The following is a 20,958-nucleotide window of genomic DNA, read 5'->3' as shown; positions in this document are numbered from 1 at the left end:
CAGTCTTTCGAAATGCCTTCATAAAAGAAGACGAAATAAACATTCCAAAATTCGAATCGAAAACAGCTGCCAACATGAGTAACGTAGAATATCCTCGGAGTAGGAAGCAATTTAAATCACTTAATAAAAGCCAGTCTTGTGGTCCAGACTGTATACCAATTAGATTCCTTTCAGAGTATGCTGATGCATTAGCTCCATACTTAACAATCGTATACAACCGTTCGCTCTACGATAGATCCGTACCCAAAGACTGGAAAGTTGCATAGGTCACACCAATATTCAAGAAAGGTAGTAGGAGTAATTCACTAAATAATAGATCCATATCGTTAACGTCGATATGCTGCAGGATTTTGGCCCTGTGCCACTCACTTAAATGTGATTTGCAGAGTATCCATGTAGATGTAGATGTCTCCTAAATCGTTTATGTAGATCAGGAGCGACAGAAGGTATATAACACTGCCTTGGGGAACGCCAGATATCACTTCTGTTTTACTCAATGACTTTCCGTACGCTCGTATTTTGTTCAGTCTGGTGCACTTGCCACACTATCGCTTCGGCCCGCCTGCCTGCCTGCCTTGTACACTGCACTAGCTGGTAGCCGCTGCCTTAGAGCCTGTGGGCCGTTTGCAGTGCTCGGTTTCGGCGAGAGACCGACGACGACAGTCCCGCGAGTGTCCCGGCCGGCGTTGATGTCGAGCGCGCCGCCCACGGGCGGGGGCGGCAGCAGCGACAGCAGCACCAGCACCAGCAGCCACAGCGGCGCCGGCCCGCCGGCCAGCCAGCCGCCCCCGCAGCCTCCGCCCCCGCAGCCGCAGCTCCAGCTGCAGGTCAACGGGCGCCGGCGCCGGCGCAACACCCAGAAGAACCGCCGCCGCCGCCGACAGCCGGCCGACAAGTAAACAGACATTCTCCACTGGCACTACCAACGCGAAAGTAGCGGGGTGGGTAGAGCTTGCACAAAATGTCCAGTCCCGAGCGCAGAAACACTTTCTCGCTGTCAGCACTGGCCGGGTCTGCCTTCTGTTCCGAAGGGGCGACTGTCGCATGCTGATCTGTGCACTTCATCTTCAGACGCGGATGTCTCAGTCTTTCGTGCGCTGATTTTCTTATTTCGTGCTCTAGCCTGAGACTGTTGACTAGTCCAACTACAGTGAGATGACGAAAGTCATGGGATATTGTGTCACACTTCCTTTTGCACAGGGTAGCGCAGCAACTCGACGTGGCACGGACTCAGTAAGTCGCTGGAAGTCCTCAGCAGAAATTCTGAGCCATGTGCCAATGTAGCCGTTCGTAAATGGACGAAGGGATTCGTGTCTGCCGATCTGTGCGACCAGAACATTCGCTCGAACTGTCCAGAATGTTCTTCGAACGAATGGCGAACAATTGTGGTCCAGTTACATGGCACATTGTCATACGTAAATATTCCACCGTGTTTGGGAATGTGAAGTACATGAATGCTTGCAAACAGTCTTCCAGCAGCCAAACGAAACCATTTTCAGTAAGTGAGCCCTGTTCATTCTGTGTAAACACAATCCACATCATTATGAAGCCACCACCATCTTGCACAGTGCCTTGTTGACAACATGGGTCCATAGCTTCGTGGAGTCCGCACCACATTCGAACTCGAACCCTAACATCAGCTCTTACCAACTGAAATCAGATCTGATCGGGCTACAGTTTTCGACACGTCTGAGGTCTAACTGATTTGGTCACCAGCCCTGGAGAGACACTGCAGGCGATGTGCTGTTAGCAAAGGCACTCGCATCGGTCGTCTGCTGCCATAGCCCGTTAACGCCAAATTTCACCGCCCTGTCCTGAGGTTATTTCAGGCAGTATTGCTTGTCTCTTAGCACTGACAATTCTACGAAAACGCCGATGCTCTCGGTCATTAAGTAATGGCTGTCGGCTACTGTGTGGTGAGTGGTAATGCCTGAAATATAGTATTCTCGGCACACTCTAGACCCTGTCGATCTTCGGATATTGAATTCGCTAACAACCTCCGAAATGGAATGTCCAATGTGTCTAGCTCCAACTACCATTCCATGTTCAAAGTCTGTTAATTCCCGTCGTGTGGCCATAATCACTTTGGAAACCTTTTCATATGAATCACCTGAGAACAAATGTCAGCTCCGCCAATGCACTGCCCTTTATACCTTGTGTACACGACACTACTGCCATTTGTATATGTGCATGTCGCTGTCCTATGACTTTGTCGCTTCAGTGTATTGTTGGTACTGGTATGATATGTTATACACTTGCTAGCTGTAGCTTAGAAGTTGAGTTTGTGAGTAGGCTTCAGCTGTTGAACTGGACCTCCCCCATCGCGCAGTGGCGGCTCGCAGCGGAACTCCCACCACTATTTTTGCATCCTCCTCCCCTCCATCTCTCCAGAACGCCATCTGCGCAGGTACGCGCCAAGTTACTTTGTGCACACTCTACCCTCAGTACTAGGATTTTTCTTTTTTCTTTTTTTTTCTAACTGTTCCTTTAGCCCGCCATCGGAATTGTCGTGCAATCCCGCGATGCCCTAATCGTGACTGTTGTCAAAAGTCACTAAGAAGGTAGATGGTGGGGGATATAGAGTGGCAAGGGGCAATGTACCATGTGATCTTCCAGCTGATAGTGTAATTCTGCCACATTTGTAATAGTCTGCACTTCAGAGTGAATATACAAAATTTGTAGTAAATTTTTCTGTTAGTTTAGGTATCATGGTGTCACAACCATATTGAAAGACATTCTCCCCCCTTCTTTTTATTCAGGGCATCACTATTGCAATTGAAATGAAAGTAAACAATTAATATGTGATACTGTTGTGTCTAGACAAGACAGCCTAGACACAATGAGAGGAAGCCGAAAGGCACGCGCTTAAACTCACGCAGGCTGGCGTGAGGTCTGAAACAGGATACGTAATGAATGCTATAAAGAAAAGTACGTAGCTTCTGGAATACTTAACTTTAATCCACATTTGTAGAACATCGCTCTTGGTGATACATTAATAGAATCTCAATATCAATTGAATACGGCGCCTTGCTAGGTCGTAGCAAATGTAGCTGAAGGCTATGCTAACTATCGTCTCGGCAAATGAGAGCGTATTTGTCAGTAATCCATCTCAGGCAAAGTCGGCTGTACAACTGGGCGAGTGCCAGGACGTCTCTCCAGACCTGCCGTGTGGTGGCGCTCGGTCTGCTATCACTGACAGTGGCGACACGCGGGTCCGACGTATACTAACGGACCGCGGCCGATTTAAAGGCTACCACCTAGCAAGTGTGGTGTCTGGCGGTGACACCACAGATACATTTCTCATCTGTATAAAAAGCAGCGACAATCATAAACATTGCACTACGATCACGGTGAAATAAAAGGAAGAGGACGAAAATCCTCATGTTTGCTCTGTTATAAAAGGAACAAACAGTGGCGAAATCGGCAATTCAATTTTCATTCTCTTTTGCTTATCTGATGAGGTTTAACGTGAAATGTCGCACTGTATTTTGTAGATAATTGTATGGGACTTCTAAGGTGAAAGAGTTTAAATTTAACTTGATTTTATCCTTCAGACTTTCCTTTCCAATTATTTAATGAATGAAAGTTAGTACTATCGTAATTGGCAGTTGGAATTAAACAATACAACCCAAACGAAAAGCTTCTGTATTTAATTATGCTATATTTTTTAACAATTCTGAACTTCCATCTTTACATAATTGGAAAGGAAAATATGAAGGGTAAAATCAGGTTCAAATTAAACTCTTTCACTTTAACTGTTCCACACAAGTGTCTATGAAATACAGTGCGACAGCTCACATTTAAATCTCATCAGATCAGCGAATGAAAATGGAATGGCGGATTTCGCCATTGTTTGTCCCTTTCATAACAAAGTAAACATGAGGATTTTTGTCCTCTTTCTTTTAGTTTACAATGTTCGTTGTGGTGTCACCGCCAGACACCACACTTGCTAGGTGGTAGCCTTTAAATCGGCCGCGGTCCGTTAGTATACATCGGACCCGCGTGTCGCCACTATCAGTGATTGCAGACCGAGCGCCGCCAAACGGCAGGTCTAGTCTAGAGAGACTCCCTAGCACTCGCCCAGTTGTACAGCCGACTTTGCTAGCGATGGTTCACTGACTTCATACGCTCTCATTTGCAGAGACGACAGTTTAGCATAGTCTTCAGCTACGTCATTTGCTACGACCTAGCAAGGCGCCATATTCTTCGAGAAAGTATTCTGAACTGATAATATTGTGACTCATGTACCGTCAAGAGCGACGCCGGCCGGAGTGGCCGAGCGGTTAAAGGCGCTACAGTCTGGAACCGCACGACCGCTATGGTCGCAGGTTCGAATCCTGCCTCGGGCATGGATGTGTGTGATGTCCTTAGGTTAGTTAGGTTTAAGTAGTTCTAAGTTCTAGGGGACTTATGACCACAGCAGTTGAGTCCCATAGTGCTCAGAGCCATTTGAACCATTTGAACCAAGAGCGACGTTCATCATTAATGGATTAAAGTTAAGTATCAAACTAATTACGTCCGCTTTCTGAATTCTAATTCCTTGTCATGTTCCAGACCTCACGTCAGTATAGTCCTTCCCTCCTCACGCCAGCCTGCGTGAGCTAAAACGCATGCATTTCGGCCTCCTCTAGTAACACGGTGTTGGCTCTTCAGCCAACACAATATTCGTAGTACAGTGTTTGTGGATGGTCACTGCTTTTTACGCAGACGATAAATATTTCACATATTAATTATTATTTAACTTCAATTTAATTATAGTAGTGATGACGTGAATAAAAAGGACGGAAAAAGTCTTTAAATATGGCCGTGAGGGCATAGTATGGTGAAGGTTCTGGGCCACTGTAGTGTTCATTATGCATGGCATAAAGCAAGTACCTCCCAGGTGCAGATTGCACGTTCGATTCTCTGGGAGTTAGTTTGTTACAATCTCTCCCCCCTCCATTCAAATCTAACTTGCCATCAGCATCAATGTTAACATACCACAGATGCCTACTATTGTAATAAGAGCGCTTGTTGAAAAGAAGTGCCTCCGGATTTTATACGAGAAAACTCTTAAAGCTTTTTTAATGAAACAAACTTTATTAACTTTCTACAGCTTTATGCTTCATGGCTACATATTTGCAGCTCTCTGCCGGTAGAAGACTTCGAATTGTACCTTGTAACATGGCAGTGTGTAACTTTGTTGGTGCGTGAGAAACAGCGTACTGTAATCAAGTTTCGAATTCGAAAAATTCGTCCGTACGTTGCGCACCTTCTTCAGCATGACAGTGCCGGACCACACACGTCGTCAACAATCCGACACATTGTGTTCACTGTCATCGATCATCCTTCAAACCGTTACAGCTTAGTCCTACACGATTTTCATCTGTTTCCAGAAGTTACAGAACTCCTTGGAGGGCTTCACTTTGATAGTGGTGAAGCGGTGCAGGCAGGGGTGAGGTTGTGGCTCCATCAACAAAGTCAGTCGTTCTACAGCGACGGTATCAACTGGTCTCTCGTTGGCAGAACTTCCAAGAAACTTCATTTCAGAGACCACAGCATTTAAAAAGCATTTGCCCAAAAATGTGAGAATTACATGTGTCACGCAGTTGATTTAAAAACTAAATTAGTAATTAACACGCACAATTTTGACAACATCAAAATTCACTAAATATTAAATAAAATTGTGCGTTTACCATGATCAATATTTCATTTAGCACTGCTATTGTTAACACAGGTCTGCAGAATATAACTATTCAAACGCTAAATGAGGCGAATGCTCGTTCTTTCAATCATTTCCGCCTACGTTCTGGAAGTCGGTCTTTCTGTAATTTTTTTCCTTTTTTTTTTCTTCATTTCTGTGGAATCACGAACTGTGTCGGATTTATTGTCAGCAGCAGGTACAGTCTGCAGTGCATATGCGCCTTTCCTTGGCTGGAATGTCCTACACAGGCAAGGACGCAAGCCCATCCACGCGGGCAAGAAACGAGAAGTGTCTTGTAATTTTCCGAATTCCCTTGCCGCTGTTTTAGAAACTATTACCTTTTTGCTACTTTACTCTCCGAAAGTTAGCCGAGAAATGTGGAAATCTGCATATGTAATGAACACTTTTCCCAAAATGCATTTGGGCTTCATTATTCTCCCCAACCCCCACCCCCGCAGGAGTCGCACAGGACACGACAAGCATTACGTTAAAAAGCGACAGCAGTAGCTTTCTGAGCACTCAGTTGTTCTCTCCTTTTTTTTTTTTTAAGTCAGAAACAGAAACAGTGACCCACTGTGGAACGTACCATTCCATTGCCAGGTAGCAGGGTAAGCAGCGGCTGAAGCATAGCCTGCTCTGTGTAAGCCTTCAGTATGACAACACCACACAGTTGTCAGATAGATGGACGTCTCGTTGCACGTTAAAAACAAACTTGTTATGCTCTCTAATACATGCAGTTGAGCGTGTAACACATGCACACAGGAATGAATCACTGAGCTCTTCCCAAAATGTAATTTTAACAAAAGATGAAAATTATGAAACACGAAAACGGAACAACGGAACATTTTGTACGACGCAAAATCACGTACCGTATACGACAGGGCGTGTCAAAAGCTCATACACAGGGTTACCATCCGTTCCGATAATCAGGAATGTCCTTATTTTTCGGTAGTTGTTATAGTGTCCCAAATAGGCTGAATCGGGAAGCCAAGTGTCCAGATTTTCCAGTAGGAGAATCGAAGATTTGTACACTGACGAGCCGAAACATTATGACCACCTGCGTAATAGCTTGTTTGTCCGCCGTTGGAACGAAATACATCACTGATTCTGCTTATCAGGGATCCGACAGTTTGTTGGTAGGTTTGTGGAAGTTCAGATGGTTAAAATGGCTCTGAGCACTATGGGACTTAACTTCTGAGGTCATCTGCCCCCTAGAACTTAGAACTACTTAAACCTAACTAACCTAAGAACATCACGCACATCTATGCCCGAGGCAGGTTTCGAACCTGCGACCGCAGCGGTCGTGCGGTTCCTGACTGTAGCGCCTAGAATCTCTCGGCCAACCCCGGCCGGCCTCGTGGAAGTGTGTGGCATTAGATGTCTATGCGCAGATCATGTAATTCTCGTGAAATAACGAGTTACTGATTTGCGTACGCGGTGATGGCGTCCGATGGTGACACAGATGGGTTCCGTAGTATTTACATTAAGCGAATTTGGTCGCCGAGACATGAACTGGAGTTCACTATAATGTTCCTCCAAGTGCTGTAGCACGGTTCTGGCTCCGAGACACGGCCAATTATACTGCTGAAAGATGAAACTGACGTCGGGGAAGACATCAAGCATGAAGGGATGGATGTGAATGTCTCCCGTAGCATAATACTGCTCCCACAAGACTGCGTCCGTGGCGCTGCACGTTTCGAGCCGCTGTTCACCTCGATGGCAGAGTTCGTGGAAACGACCCTCGACATGTGTAGCAGAAATGTGATTTACCCGAAGAACCGACAGGTTTCCATTGATCGACGGTCGAATCCGATGGGCCCGTGGCCACTGTAATCGTAAGCGATGGTGTCGTTGGGTCAACATAAGAAAACCGAGGGATGATCTGCTGCGGAGCTCCATGTTCAACAACGTACGATTACCGTTGTGCTCCGAAACACTAGTGCGTGCACAATCATTGTGCTCTTTCGGTAGAGATGCCGCAGACTGCCATCTATCCTACTTTAGAGAGCAGACAAGCCTCCAAACCCTACTTTCTGTGAAGATTCGTGAAATTCCATTTAGCGTGTATTGGTAGTTTCACTGTCCTTTGTAGATGCTCACAACAGGAGCACGTGAAAATTCGATCAGCTTCGCCGTTTTGGAGATACTCGTTCACATTCTCTACGTAATAATTAACTGCCCTTTGTCAAAGTCGCTTATCCCAATGGATTTCCCCATTTGCAGCCCATATCTTCGCTAGTGTGATGCTCCGTCTGCCTCTGCTCCGCTTAGACACTCATGTTACCGCGTCACGTGCTCGCAAGGCCAACAGGCGGCATCCAAAGTCGCCATGGGCAGTGGTCATAATGTTTTGCCTTATCAGTGTATTCCCCTGCTTTATTACATTAATATGCATTCATATATGCAACTGGTGCATAAGTTAGTAGCGTTATTGTATGTTGGAATCCGGTTGCTATGGGTTTATTTGTCGATTGTCATTCTTTATTTGTACACTACTGGCCATTAAAATTGCTACACCAAGAAGAAATGCAGATGATAAACGGGTATTCTTGGACAAATATATAATACTAGAACTGACATGTGATTACATTTTCACGCAATTTGGGTGCATAGATCCTGATGAGAAATCAGTACCCAGAACAACCACCTCTGGCCGTAATAACGGCCTTGATACGCCTGGGCATTGAGTCAAACAGAGCTTGGATGGCGTGTACAGGCACAGCTGCCCATGCAGCTTCAACACGATACCACAGTTCATCAAGAGTAGTGACTGGCGTATTGTGACGAGCTAGTTGCTCGGCCACCATTGACCAGACGTTTTCAATTGGTGAGAGAACTGGTGAATGTGCTGGCCAGGGCAGCAGTCGAACATTTTCTGTATCCAGAAAGGCCCGTACAGGACCTGCAACATGCGGTCGTGCATTATCCTGCTGAAATGTAGGGTTTCGCTGGGATTGAATGAAGGGTAGAGCCACGGGTCGTAACACATCTACATCTACATCTACATCTATACTCCGCGAGCCACCTTACGGTGTGTGGCGGAGGGTACTTATTGTACCACTATCTGATCCCCCCTTCCCTGTTCCATTCACGAATTGTGCGTGGGAAGAACGACTGCTTGTAAGTCTCCGTATTTGCTCTAATTTCTCGGATCTTTTCGTTGTGATCATTACGCGAGATATATGTGGGCGGTAGTAATATGTTGCCCATCTCTTCTTCTGAAATGTAATGTCCGCTGTTCAGAGTGCCGTCAATGCGAACAAGAGATAACCAATGGCACCCCATACCATCACGCCGGTTGATACATCTACATCTACATTTATACTCCGCAAGCCACCCAACGGTGTGTGGCGGAGGGCTCTTTACGTGCCACTGTCATTACCTCCCTTTTCTGTTTCAGTCGCGTATGGTTCGCGGGAATAACGACTGTCTGAAAGCCTCCGTGCGCGCTCGAATCTCTCTAATTTTACATTCGTGATCTCCTCGGGAGGTATAAGTAGGGGGAAGCAATATATTCGATACCTCATCCAGAAACGCACCCTCTCGAAACCTGGCGAGCAAGCTACACCGCGATGCAGAGCGCCTCTCTTGCAGAGTATGCCACTTGAGTTTGCTAAACATCTCCGTAACGCTATCACGGTTACCAAATAACCCTGTGACGAAACGCGCCGCTCTTCTTTGGATCTTCTCTATCTCCTCCGTCAACCCGATCTGGTACGGATCCCACACTGATGAGCAATACTCAAGTATAGGTCGAACGAGTGTTTTGTAAGCCACCTCCTTTGTTGATGGACTATATTTTCTAAGGACTCTCCCAATGAATCTCAACCTGGTACCCGCCTTAAAAATGGCTCTGAGCACTATGGGACTTAACATCTGTGGTCATCAGTCCCCTAGAACTTAGAACTACTTAAACCTAACTAAGGACATCACACACATCCATGCCCGAGGCAGGATTCGAACCTGCGACCGTAGCAGTCGCGCGGCTCCGGACTGAGCCCTTAGAACCGCGAGACCACCGTGGCCGGCTTACTCGCCTTACCAACAATTTTATATGATCATTCCACTTCAAATCGTTCCGCACGCATACTCCCAGATATTTTACAGAAGTAACTGCTACCAGTGGTTGTTTCGCTGTCATATAATCATACAATAAAGGATCCTTCTTTCTATGTATTCGCAATACATTACATTTGTCTATGTTGAGGGTCAGTTGCCACTCCCTGCACCAAGTGCCTATCCACTGTAGATCTTCCTGCATTTCGCTACAATTTTCTAATGCTGCAACTTCTCTGTATACTGCAGTATCATCCGCGAAAAGCCGCATGGAACTTCCGACACTATCTACTACGTCACTTATATATATTGTGAAAAGCAATGGTCCCATAACACTCCCCTGTGGCACGCCAGAAGTTACTTTGTCTGTAGACGTCTCTCCATTGATAACAACATGCTGTGTTCTGTTTGCTAAAAACTCTTCAATCTAGCCACACAGCTGGTCTGATATTCCGTAGGCTCTTGCTTTATCAGGCGACAGCGCGGAACTGTATCGAACGCCTTCCGGAAGTCAAGGAAAATAGCATCTACCTGGGAGCCTGTATCTAATATTTTCTGGGTCTCATGAACAAATAAAGCGAGTTGGGTCTCACACGATCGCTGTTTCTGGAATCCATGCTGATTCCTACAGAGTAGATTCTGGGTTTCAAAAAACATGTTCTAAAATTCTACAACAGATCGACGTCAGAGATATAGGTCTATAGTTTTGCGCATCTGCTCGACGACCCTTCTTGAAGACTGGGACTACCTGTGCTCTTTTCCAATCATTTGAAACCTTCCGTTCCTCTAGAGACTTGCGGTACATGGCTGTTAGAAGGGGGGCAAGTTCTTTCGCGTACTCTGTGTAGAATCGAATTGGTATCCCGTCAGGTCCAGTGGACTTTCCTCTGTTGAGTGATTCCTAGGACACTTATTTCGATGTCAGCCATTTTTTCGTTTGTGCGAGGATTTAGAGAAGGAACTGCAGTGCGGTCTTCCACTGTGGAACAGCTTTAGAAAAAGGTGTTTAGTATTTCAGCTTTACGCGTGTCCTCCTCTGTTTCAATGCCGTCATCATCCCGGAGTGTCTGGATATGCTGTTTCGAGCCACTTACTGATTTAACGTAAGACCAGAACTTCCTAGGATTTTCTGTCGAGTCGGTACATAGAATTTTACTTTCGAATTCACTGAACGCTTCACGCATAGCCCTCCTTACGCTAACTTTGACATCGTTTAGCTTCTGTTTGTCTGAGAGGTTTTGGCTGCGTTTAAACTTGGAGTGAAGCTCTCTTTGCTTTCGCAGTAGTTTCCTAACTTTGTTGTTGAACCACGGTGGGTTTTTCCCGTACCTCACAGTTTTACTCGGCACGTACCTGTCTAAAACGCATTTTACGATTGCCTTGAACTTTTTCCACAAACACTCAACATTGTCAGTGTCGGAACAGAAATTTTCGTTTTGATCTGTTAGGTAGTCTGAAATCTGCCTTCTATTACTCTTGCTAAACAGATAAACCTTCCTCCCTTTTTTTATATTCCAATTAACTTCCATATTCAGGGATGCTGCAACGGCCTTATGATCACTGATTCCCTGTTCTGCACTTAGAGTCGAAAAGGTCGGGTCTGTTTGTTATCAGTGGGTCGAAGATGTTATCTCCACGAGTCGGTTCTCTGTTTAATTGCTCGAGGTAATTTTCGGATAGTGCACTCAGTATAATGTCACTCGATGCTCTGTCCCTACCACCCGTCCTAAACATCTGAGTGTCCCAGTCTATATCTGGTAAATTGAAATCTCCACCTAAGACTATAACATGCCGAGAGAGATGTATTCCAAATTTTCTCTCAGTTATTCTGCCACTAATGCTGCTGAGTCGGGAGGTCGGTAAAAGGAGCCAATTATTAACCTAGCTCGGTTGTTGAGTGTAACCTCAACCCATAATAATTCACAGGAACTATCCACTTCTACTTCACTACAGGATAAACTACTACTAACAGCGACAAACACGCCACCACCGGTTGCATGAAATCTATACTTTCTAAACACCATCTACATCTACATCTACATGACTACTCTGCAATTCACATTTAAGTGCTTGGCAGAGGGTTCGTCGAACCACAATCATACTATCTCTCTACCATTCCACTCCCGAACAGCGCGCGAGAAAAACGAACACCGAAACCTTTCTGTCCGAGCTCTGATTTCTCTTATTTATTTTGATGATCATTCCTACCTATGTAGTTTGGGCTCAACAAAATATTTTCGCATTCGGAAGAGAAAGTTGGTGACTGAAATTTCGTAAATAGATCTCGCCGCGACGAAAAACGTCTTAGCTGTAATGACTTCCATCCCAATTCGCGTATCATATCAGCCACACTCTCTCCCCTACTACGTGATAATACAAAACGAGCTGCCCTTTTTTGCACCCTTTGGATGTCCTCCGTCAATCCCACCTGGTAAGGATCTCACACCGCGCAGCAATATTCTAACAGAGGACGAACGAGTGTAGTGTAAGCTGTCTCTTTAGTGGACTTGTTGCATCTTCTAAGTGTCCTGCCAATGAAACGCAACCTTTGGCTCGCCTTCCCCACAATATTATCTATGTGGTCTTTCCAACTGAAGTTGTTCGTAATTTTAACACCCAGGTACTTAGTTGAATTGACAGCCTTGAGAATTGTACTTTTATCGAGTAATCGAATTCCAACGGATTTCTTTTGGAACTCATGTGGATCACCTCACACTTTTCGTTATTTAGCGTCAACTGCCACCTGCCACACCATACAGCAATCTTTTCTAAATCGCTTTGCAACTGATACTGGTCTTCGGATGACCTTACTAGACGGTAAATTACATCATCTGCGAACAACCTAAGAGAACTGCTCAGATTGTCACCAAGGTCATTCATATAGATCAGGAACAGCAGAGGTCCCAGGACGCTTCCCTGGGGAACACCTGATATCACTTCAGTTTTACTCGATGATTTGCCGTCTATTACTACGAACTGCGACCTTCCTGACAGGAAATCACGAATCCAGTCGCACAACTGAGACGATACCCCATAGGCCCGCAGCTTGGTTAGAAGTCGCTTGTAAGGAACGGTGTCAAAAGCTTTCCGGAAATCTAGAAATACGGAATCAACTTGAGATCCCCTGTCGATAGCGGCCATTACTTCGTGCGTTGCACAAGAACGATGTTTTCTGAAACCATGCTGATTACGTATCAATAGATCGTTCCCGTAGAGGTGATTCATAATGTTTGAATACAGTATATGCTCCAAAACCCTACTGCAAACCGACGTCAATGACATAGGTCTGTAGTTAGATGGATTACTCCTACTACCCTTCTTAAACACTGGTGCGACCTGCGCAATTTTCCAATCTGTAGGTACAGATCTATCGGTGAGCGAGCGGTTGTATATGAGTGCTAAGTAGGGAGCTCTTGTATCAGCGTAATCTGAAAGGAACCTAATCGGTATACAATCTGGACCTGAAGACTTGCCCGTATCAAGCGATTTGAGTTGCTTCGCAACCCCTAAGGTATCTACTTATAAGAAACTCATGCTAGCAGCTGTTCGTGTTTCAAATTCTGGAATATTCCATTCATCTTCCCTGGTGAAGGAATTTCGGAAAAATTCGTTCAATAACTCCGCTTTAGCGGCACAGTCGGCGGTAACAGTACCATTGGCACTGCGCAGCGAAGGTATCGACTGCGTCTTGCCGCTTGTGTACTTTACATACGACCAGAAAAAATCGGATTTTCTACCAAATTTCGAGGCAATGTTTCGTTGTGGAACCTATTAAAGGCATCTCGCATTGAAGTCCGTGCCAAATTTCGCGCGTCTGTAAATTTTAGCCAATCTTCGGGATTTCGCGTTCTTCTGAACTTCGCATGCTTTTTCCGTTGCCTCTGCAACAGAGTTCGGACCTGTTTTGTGTACCACGGGGGATCAGTTCCATCTCTTACCAATTTGAGGTATGAATCTCTCAATTGCTGTTGCTATATATCTTTGAATTTGAGCCACATCTCGTCTACATTTGCATAGTCAGTTCGGAAGGAATGGAGATTGTCTCTTAGGAAGGCTTCTAGTGACACTTTATCCGCTTTTTTAAATAAAATTACTTTGCGTTTGTTTCTGGTGGGTTTGGAAGAAACGGTATTGAGCCTAGCTACAACGACCTTGTGATCACTAATCCCTGTGTCAGTCATGATGCTCTCTATCAGCTCTGGATTGTTTGTGGCTAAGAGGTCAAGTGTGTTTTCGCAACCATTTACAATTTGCGTGGGTTCGTGGACTAACTGCTCGAAATAATTTTCGGAGAAAGCATTTAGGACAATCTCGGAAGATGTTTTCTGCCTACCACCGGTTTTGAACAAGTATTTTTGCCAACATATCGAGGGAAGGTTGAAGTCCCCACCAACTATAACCGTATGAGTGGGGTATTTATTTGTTACGAGATTCAAATTTTCTCTGAACTGTTTCGCAACTATATCATCGGAGTCTGGGGGTCGGTAGAAGGAGCAAATTATTAACTTAGTTCGGCTGTTAAGTATAACCTCCATCCATACCAATTCGCACGGAGTATCTACTTCGACTTCACTACAAGATAAACCACTACTGACAGACACAAACACTCCACCACCAATTCTGCCTAATCTATCTTTCCTGAACACCGTCTGAGACTTTGTAAAAATTTCCGCAGAACTTATTTCAGGTTTCAGCCAGCTTTCTGTACCTATAACGATTTCAGCTTCTATGCTTTCTATTAGCGCTTGAAGCTCAGGGGCTTTCCCAGCACAACTACAACAATTTACAACTACAATTCCGACTGTTCCTTGATGCAAGCACGTCCTGTATTTGCCATGCACCCCTTGAGATTGCAGCCCACCCCGTACTTTCCCGAGGCCTTCTAACCTAAAAAACCGCCCAGTCCACGCCACACAGCCTCTGCTACCCGTGTAGCCGCCAGCTGAGTGTAGTGAACTCCTGACCTATTCAGCGGAACCCGAAACCCCACCACCCTATGGCGCAAGTCAAAGAATCTGCAGCCAACACGGTCGCAAAACCGTCTGAGCCTCTGATTCAGACCCTCCACCCGGTTCTGCACCAAAGGTCCGCAGTCGGTTCTGTCAACGATGCTGCAGATGGTGAGCTCTGCCCTCATCTCGTAAGCAAGACCGGCAGCCTTCACCAAATCAGATAGCCGCTGGAATCCAGAGAGAATTTCCTCAGATCCAAAGCGACACACGTCATTAGTGCCGACATGTGCCACCACCTGCAGCTGGCTGCACCCTGTGCTCTTCATGGCATCCGGAAGGACCCTTTCCACATCAGGAATGACTCCACCCGGAATGCACATGGAGTGCACACTGGATTTCTTCCCCTCCTTAGCCGCCATATCCCTAAGGGGCCCCATTACGCGCCTAACATTGGAGCTCCCAACTACCAATAAGCTCACCGTCTGTGATTGCCCAGACCTTGAAGACTGAGAATCATCTTCTGAAACAGGGCAGGCAGCTGCATCTGGCTCAGCCAGAGACAGTGCCTGAAACCTGTTTGTCAGATGCACCGGGGAGGCTTTCTGATCAACCTTCGGGGACGTCTTTCGCTGCCTGCCACGCCTTGGAACGACCTCCCAATCAACCACAGGCGAGGGCTCAGCCCCACTGCGGGCAGCAACCGGGGCAACCACAGCGGCAGACCGATCTGGGGACAGACGGGACGAGGTTGATATCTCCGTGATACCCAAGTCCGGCTCCCCACAGTGGTGCCCATTGGCAACAGCCTCAAGCTGCGCGACCGAAGTCAGCGCCGCTTGCAGCTGTGAGCTAAGGGATGCCAACTCAGCCCTCATCCGAACACAGCAATCACAGTGCCTTTGTAAAAATTTCGGCAGAATTTATCTCTGGCTTCAGCCAGCTTTCTGTACCTATAACGATTTCAGCTTTGGTGCTTTATATCAGCGCTTGAAGTTCCGGTACTTTACCAATGCAGCTTCGACAGTTTACAATTACAATACCGATTGCTGCTTGGTCCCCGCATGTCCTGACTTTGCCCCGCACCCTTTGAGGCTGTTGCCCTTTCTGTAGTTGCCCGAGGCCATCTAACCTAAAAAACCGCCCAGTCCGCGCCACACAACCCCTGCTACCCGTGTAGCTGCTTGCTGCGGGTAGTGGACTCCTGACCTATCCAGCGGAACACGAAACCCCACCACCCTATGGCGCAAGTCGAGGAATCTGCTGCCCACACGGTCGCAGAACCGTCTCAGCCTCTGATTCAGACCCTCCACTCGGCTCTGTACCAAAGGTCCGCAGTCAGTCCTGTCGACGATTCTGCAGATGGTGAGCTCTGCTTTCATCCCACTAGCGAGACTGGCAGTCTTCACCAAATCAGATAGCCGCCGGAAGCCAGAGAGGATTTCCTCCGATCCATAGCGACACACATCATTGGTGCCGACATGAGCGACCACCTGCAGATGGGTGCACCCTGTACCCTTCATGGCATCCTGAAGGACCCTTTCCACATCTGGAATGACTCCCTCCGGTATGCACACGGAGTGCACATTGGTTTTCTTCCCCTCTCTTGCTGCCATATCCCTAAGGGGCCCCATTACGCGCCTGACGTTGGAGCTCCCAACTACCAGTAAGCCCACCCTCTGCGACCGCCCGGATCTTGCAGACTGAGGGGCAACCTCTGAACAGGACAAGCAGCCATGTCCGGCCGAAGATCAGTATCAGCCTGAGACAGAGCCTGAAACCGGTTCGTGAGACAAACTCGAGAGGACTTCCGTTCAGCCCTTCGGAATGTCTTTCGCCCCCTGCCACACCTCGAGACGACCTCCCACTCTACCACAGGTGAGGGATCAGCCTCAATGTGGGCAGTATCCCGGGCAGCCACAGTCGTAGTCCGATCGGGGGATGCGTGGGACGAGCTGGCCGTCCCCGACAAACCCCATCCGGACCCCCACAGTGATGCCCATTGGCAACAGCCTCAAGCTGTGTGACCGAAGCCAACACTGCCTGAAGCTGGGAGCGAAGGGATGCCAACTCAGCCTGCATCCGAACACAGCAGTTGCAGTCCCTATCCATGCTAAAAACTGTCTCGCTTGACTTACCTGGTTCTTTCCCCCTCCAGAGTAACGTTTGACTACATTTTGGGAAATTATTTCGTTCTGGGAACACTGCAGATGACAATAACGATATTTCCACATTTTATGCGCCCTAGACGTTTAACTTATGACATAAAAAGTAATATATGTTCTTGTATATTGGTGCAATCATAGCTCAAGCATTAACAATCGCTTTTTCTCGAGTTACATAAAAATTGACTTGACGTGACTCTTCAGGCTTTCCCGGCGGATATGTTGTAAATAGTCTTCACGGGTGTGCCGCCGGATGACGTTGTGCAAATCGCACAATATTTCTTCGGAGCAACTGTCAGACATCATCAGGCGGTTGAACCTCGATGGTGGCTAGGTACGAGTGACAAGATCCACATGTCGACGCCGCTGTATATAGAGCACGCGCGTGAAGATTGCGCTGTTAAATCACGACGAGAAAACAAAGAGCTTTCGATAGTAGACCCGTCATAACTTTGGCAGCATGTTAGTAAACACAGCGTCAGCGCACGCGCAGAACGGCCGCTCTGCGTCTCCCGGCAGAGGCCGTTTGAGTCTGGCGCCATCTATCTGCAAATTTTTGCGCATGTGTGGTTTCCGCGCCCGCGCAATCTTTACGCGCGTGCTCTATATACAGCGGCGTCGACATGCGGGTCATCCCTGTCATGGCACGACAGCACCGTATCCTTTTCAACAACATCCGCTCCCTTCCCGCCAACAAGAACCTCTTCCTGCACACCCTTGCCACCCACCACGTGGATGCCTTCCTCCTCAATGAAACCTTCCTCCAATCCCACCACACCGTCCACACTTCGCCCTACCTCCTTCACCGCTCCGATAATCCCCTCCCGATTGCGCGTGGCGGAGTTGCCATTGGTCACCACCGCCAGATCCCCGTTCGGCTCCAACCTCTCCTTCCCGACCCCACTGAACACCTGATCCTCAGTCTCTTCTTCCCCGGCCTTACCGTTACCTGCGCCACCATCTATGTACGCCCTAACGCCCCTATTCCCTTCGACTTCCTCTCCCACATTGACCGTACCTTCTCCTCCTACGTGATCGCCGCCGACCTCAACATCCATAGTCGTTCCGCCGCCCAGTTACGGCGGTGGCATCGGTTCCTCTCCTCCCTTCGAGGCGACCTCATCCCCATCCCCCAGCACACCCGTCCTGAATCCAACTCCACTCCCGATGTTATCCTCTCCTCCCCCAACCTCCTTGGCCGCATAACGGTGGATGTCCTGGAGCCTATTGGTAGCGACCATCTCCCTGTCCTCCTCACCGTTTCAGCCGGTCGTCGCCCCCGCCCCGACCCTCGTATTGACCCTCCCCCTAAGTACGTCCATGACTATTCCCGTGGCAACTAGAATGCCTACCGGGATACCCTCTCCACCCAGGTCGATAGCCACCCCTTCACCTACCACCACCCTGACGATGTAACCCATGCCGCCTCCTTTCTCCAGCAGACCTTGTCTGAGGCCGTGGAGGCCCACGTCCCTACTGTCGTCATCCACCCCCACTGTCCACCCTTACCCCCACAGGCCGTCCTCCTCCTTTGTGAATCCCGCCGTCTCTACCGTGCCTTCCTCTGCACGCGTAACCCGGACACACTACGACGCCACCGGCAACTCCAGCGACACATTCGTAATTTTCTCGCGGCTAAGAAACGCCGGGACTGGCGACAGACATGCACCCGTTTAAATGCTACCCTACCTATCAACTCGTCCAAGTTCTGGTCAGCCTTCCGTCGCCTTACCGGAATAAACCCTCCCCCTACTATCCTCTTCTCCATGATGATCACCCCTTCCCTGACACCCTTAGTAAAGCCAGTCACTTTGCCTCCTACCTCTCCGATGTATTTTCCATCCCCGATGATCCCCAGTTCGATTACTCCCTCTTCCCAGATGTCTGCGATCGAACTGACACCTCTGTCCCTCCCCTCGCACCTGGTTTCCAGTACTTGGACAACATTGCACACACGGAACTCAATGCCCCTATCACTACACAGGACCTGATTGCTACACTCCGCTCCTGGTCACGATCGTGTCACCTTTGTGAAGCTCCTGTCTCTTTCCTCTCCACCCTGGCCAGGCTCTACAATGTAGTCCTGTCCACCGGTTACTACCCCGACCTGTGGAAAACCTCCCGTATTCTGATGTTCCTTAAACCTGGCAAACCGCCGTCCGCCGTCTCCTCCTACCGTCCCATCAGCCTTACCTTGGTCTTCAGCAAGGTCCTGGAATCTATCCTCACCCGACGCATCCACCAGCATCTCCGCCAGCACCGCCTCCTTTCCGTTACCCAGTGTGGCTTTCGGCCGTCCTTCTCTTCCGACGACCTTCACCTCACTCATCTCCTTTCCGACCAGCTTAATTCCCGTCGCTCCGCAATCTTCCTCTCCCTGGACCTCGAATGAGCTTACGACTGCGTATGGCATTCTGGTCTCCTCTTCAAGCTCCAAACCTTCGCCCTTCCCATTAACTACGTCCGTCTGATCGGCTCCTTTCTCTCCCACCGTCCTTCCTACGTCACCATCAAAAACACAGACTCCTACACCTTTTTCCACTCCGCCGGTGTGCCCCAAGGCTCCGTCCTCTGCCCCCCTTCTGTACCTTTTGTATACGGCGGACATGCCGCCGCCGTCACCCCCCGTCCACCTTCTCCAGTTTGCCGATGACACCGCCTTCCTTGCCCTTGCCCTTGCCCCACCCTGCAGCGCTCCCAACACCTTCTCCAATCCCATCTTGACCGGTTCACCGCTTGGTGCAACCAGTGGTTGCTCAAGGTCAATCCCTCCAAAACCCAGGCGATCATTGTAAGCAAAACCACCCCTTCCTTCCGCCTCCTTGATTTCTATCTCACCATCTATGGCCGTCCTATCGCCCTCACTCCCACCCTTAAGTACCTTGGCGTCACCCTCGACCGTCGCCTCTCCTTGACTCCCCAACTCCGGACAATCCAAGCCAAGGCACGCTCCTGACTCTGTCTCCTCAAGCTCCTTTCCGGCCGTACGTGGGGTCTGGACCCCTCCACCATCCTCCACACCTATAAATCCCTCATCCGCCCTATCCTTTGTTACGCCCATCCGGCCTGGATCTCCACCACCCCTACCTTTTACAAATCCCTTCAGATCCTTGAACGCCATGCTCTCTGCCTCGCCTATCGTATTTGTCTCCCCTCTCCCACGAGGATCCCCTTCCCCCACCTCCTCCTTTTCCTTGAAAGGATACGGATCCTGTACACCTCTCGCAAACCCATCCTCTCCCACCCCCGCCCGCTGCCGCACCTGTATTCCCACGTCCCACCTGGTCTCCATCTCTCCACCCTCCTTACCCTCTCCCAAGGTGGCTTCTGCCAGCTCCCCCTCCCTGATGATGTCCTCCTCCCCTCCATCTACCCCTCCTATCAACTTCGATCCTCCCCCCCATACTTCCTGTGTCCTTTTCTTTAGGCACCCTCCCTCCCTTCTCTTTCCTTTTCCCCCATCCCCTCCCTCCACCCCTCTTTCCCCGGGTTTCCCCTCCCCCTTCCTCTCTTCCCCCTATCTCCCCTGCCCATGGCATCCGCTCTCCCCTCGCTCACCCCCCTCCTCCTCTCTTGGCAGGTCCCCGGACTCGTACACGGTTAGTGAACATCCGCGCGCCGGAGATCAACGCCTCGTGTTCTGTGTGTGCCATCATTTGTGCTTAAGTGGTTCAGTGTTATTCTTTTTGTGCACCTACGTTCACGTGTGACAATTTTCGTCTCTGTTCGTGTCCAAGTGTCTGAACAATTTTATCTTGGACTCTACGCCCGTGAACGGCACCTTGTATTTTAAAAAGTGTTTGTCTCCGTTTATATGTCCACCATCTTTTTTTCTCTAATTGTCTTCATTTGTATCTTTGTGTTTCTCTGCGGCCAAAGAGCGGCGTAGTATGCTGCTGCAGGCCTGCCTGTACACAGGTTTCAAAATAACAATAAAGAAAAAAAAACATGCGGATCTTGTCAGTCGTACCTAGCCAGCATCGAGGTTCAACCACCTGATGGTGTCGGTCAGTTGCTCCGAAGAAATATTTTGGGATTTGCACAACGTCATCCGACGGCACACCCGTGAAGACTATTTACAAAAAATTGACTTTATCTGCTTATT

Source organism: Schistocerca nitens, chromosome 2 (assembly GCF_023898315.1).
Source record: "Schistocerca nitens isolate TAMUIC-IGC-003100 chromosome 2, iqSchNite1.1, whole genome shotgun sequence".
NCBI classification, from domain to species: Eukaryota; Metazoa; Arthropoda; class Insecta; order Orthoptera; family Acrididae; genus Schistocerca; species Schistocerca nitens.
The sequence above is the reverse complement of the archived record's forward strand: the minus strand, read 5'-3'. Positions refer to the sequence as shown.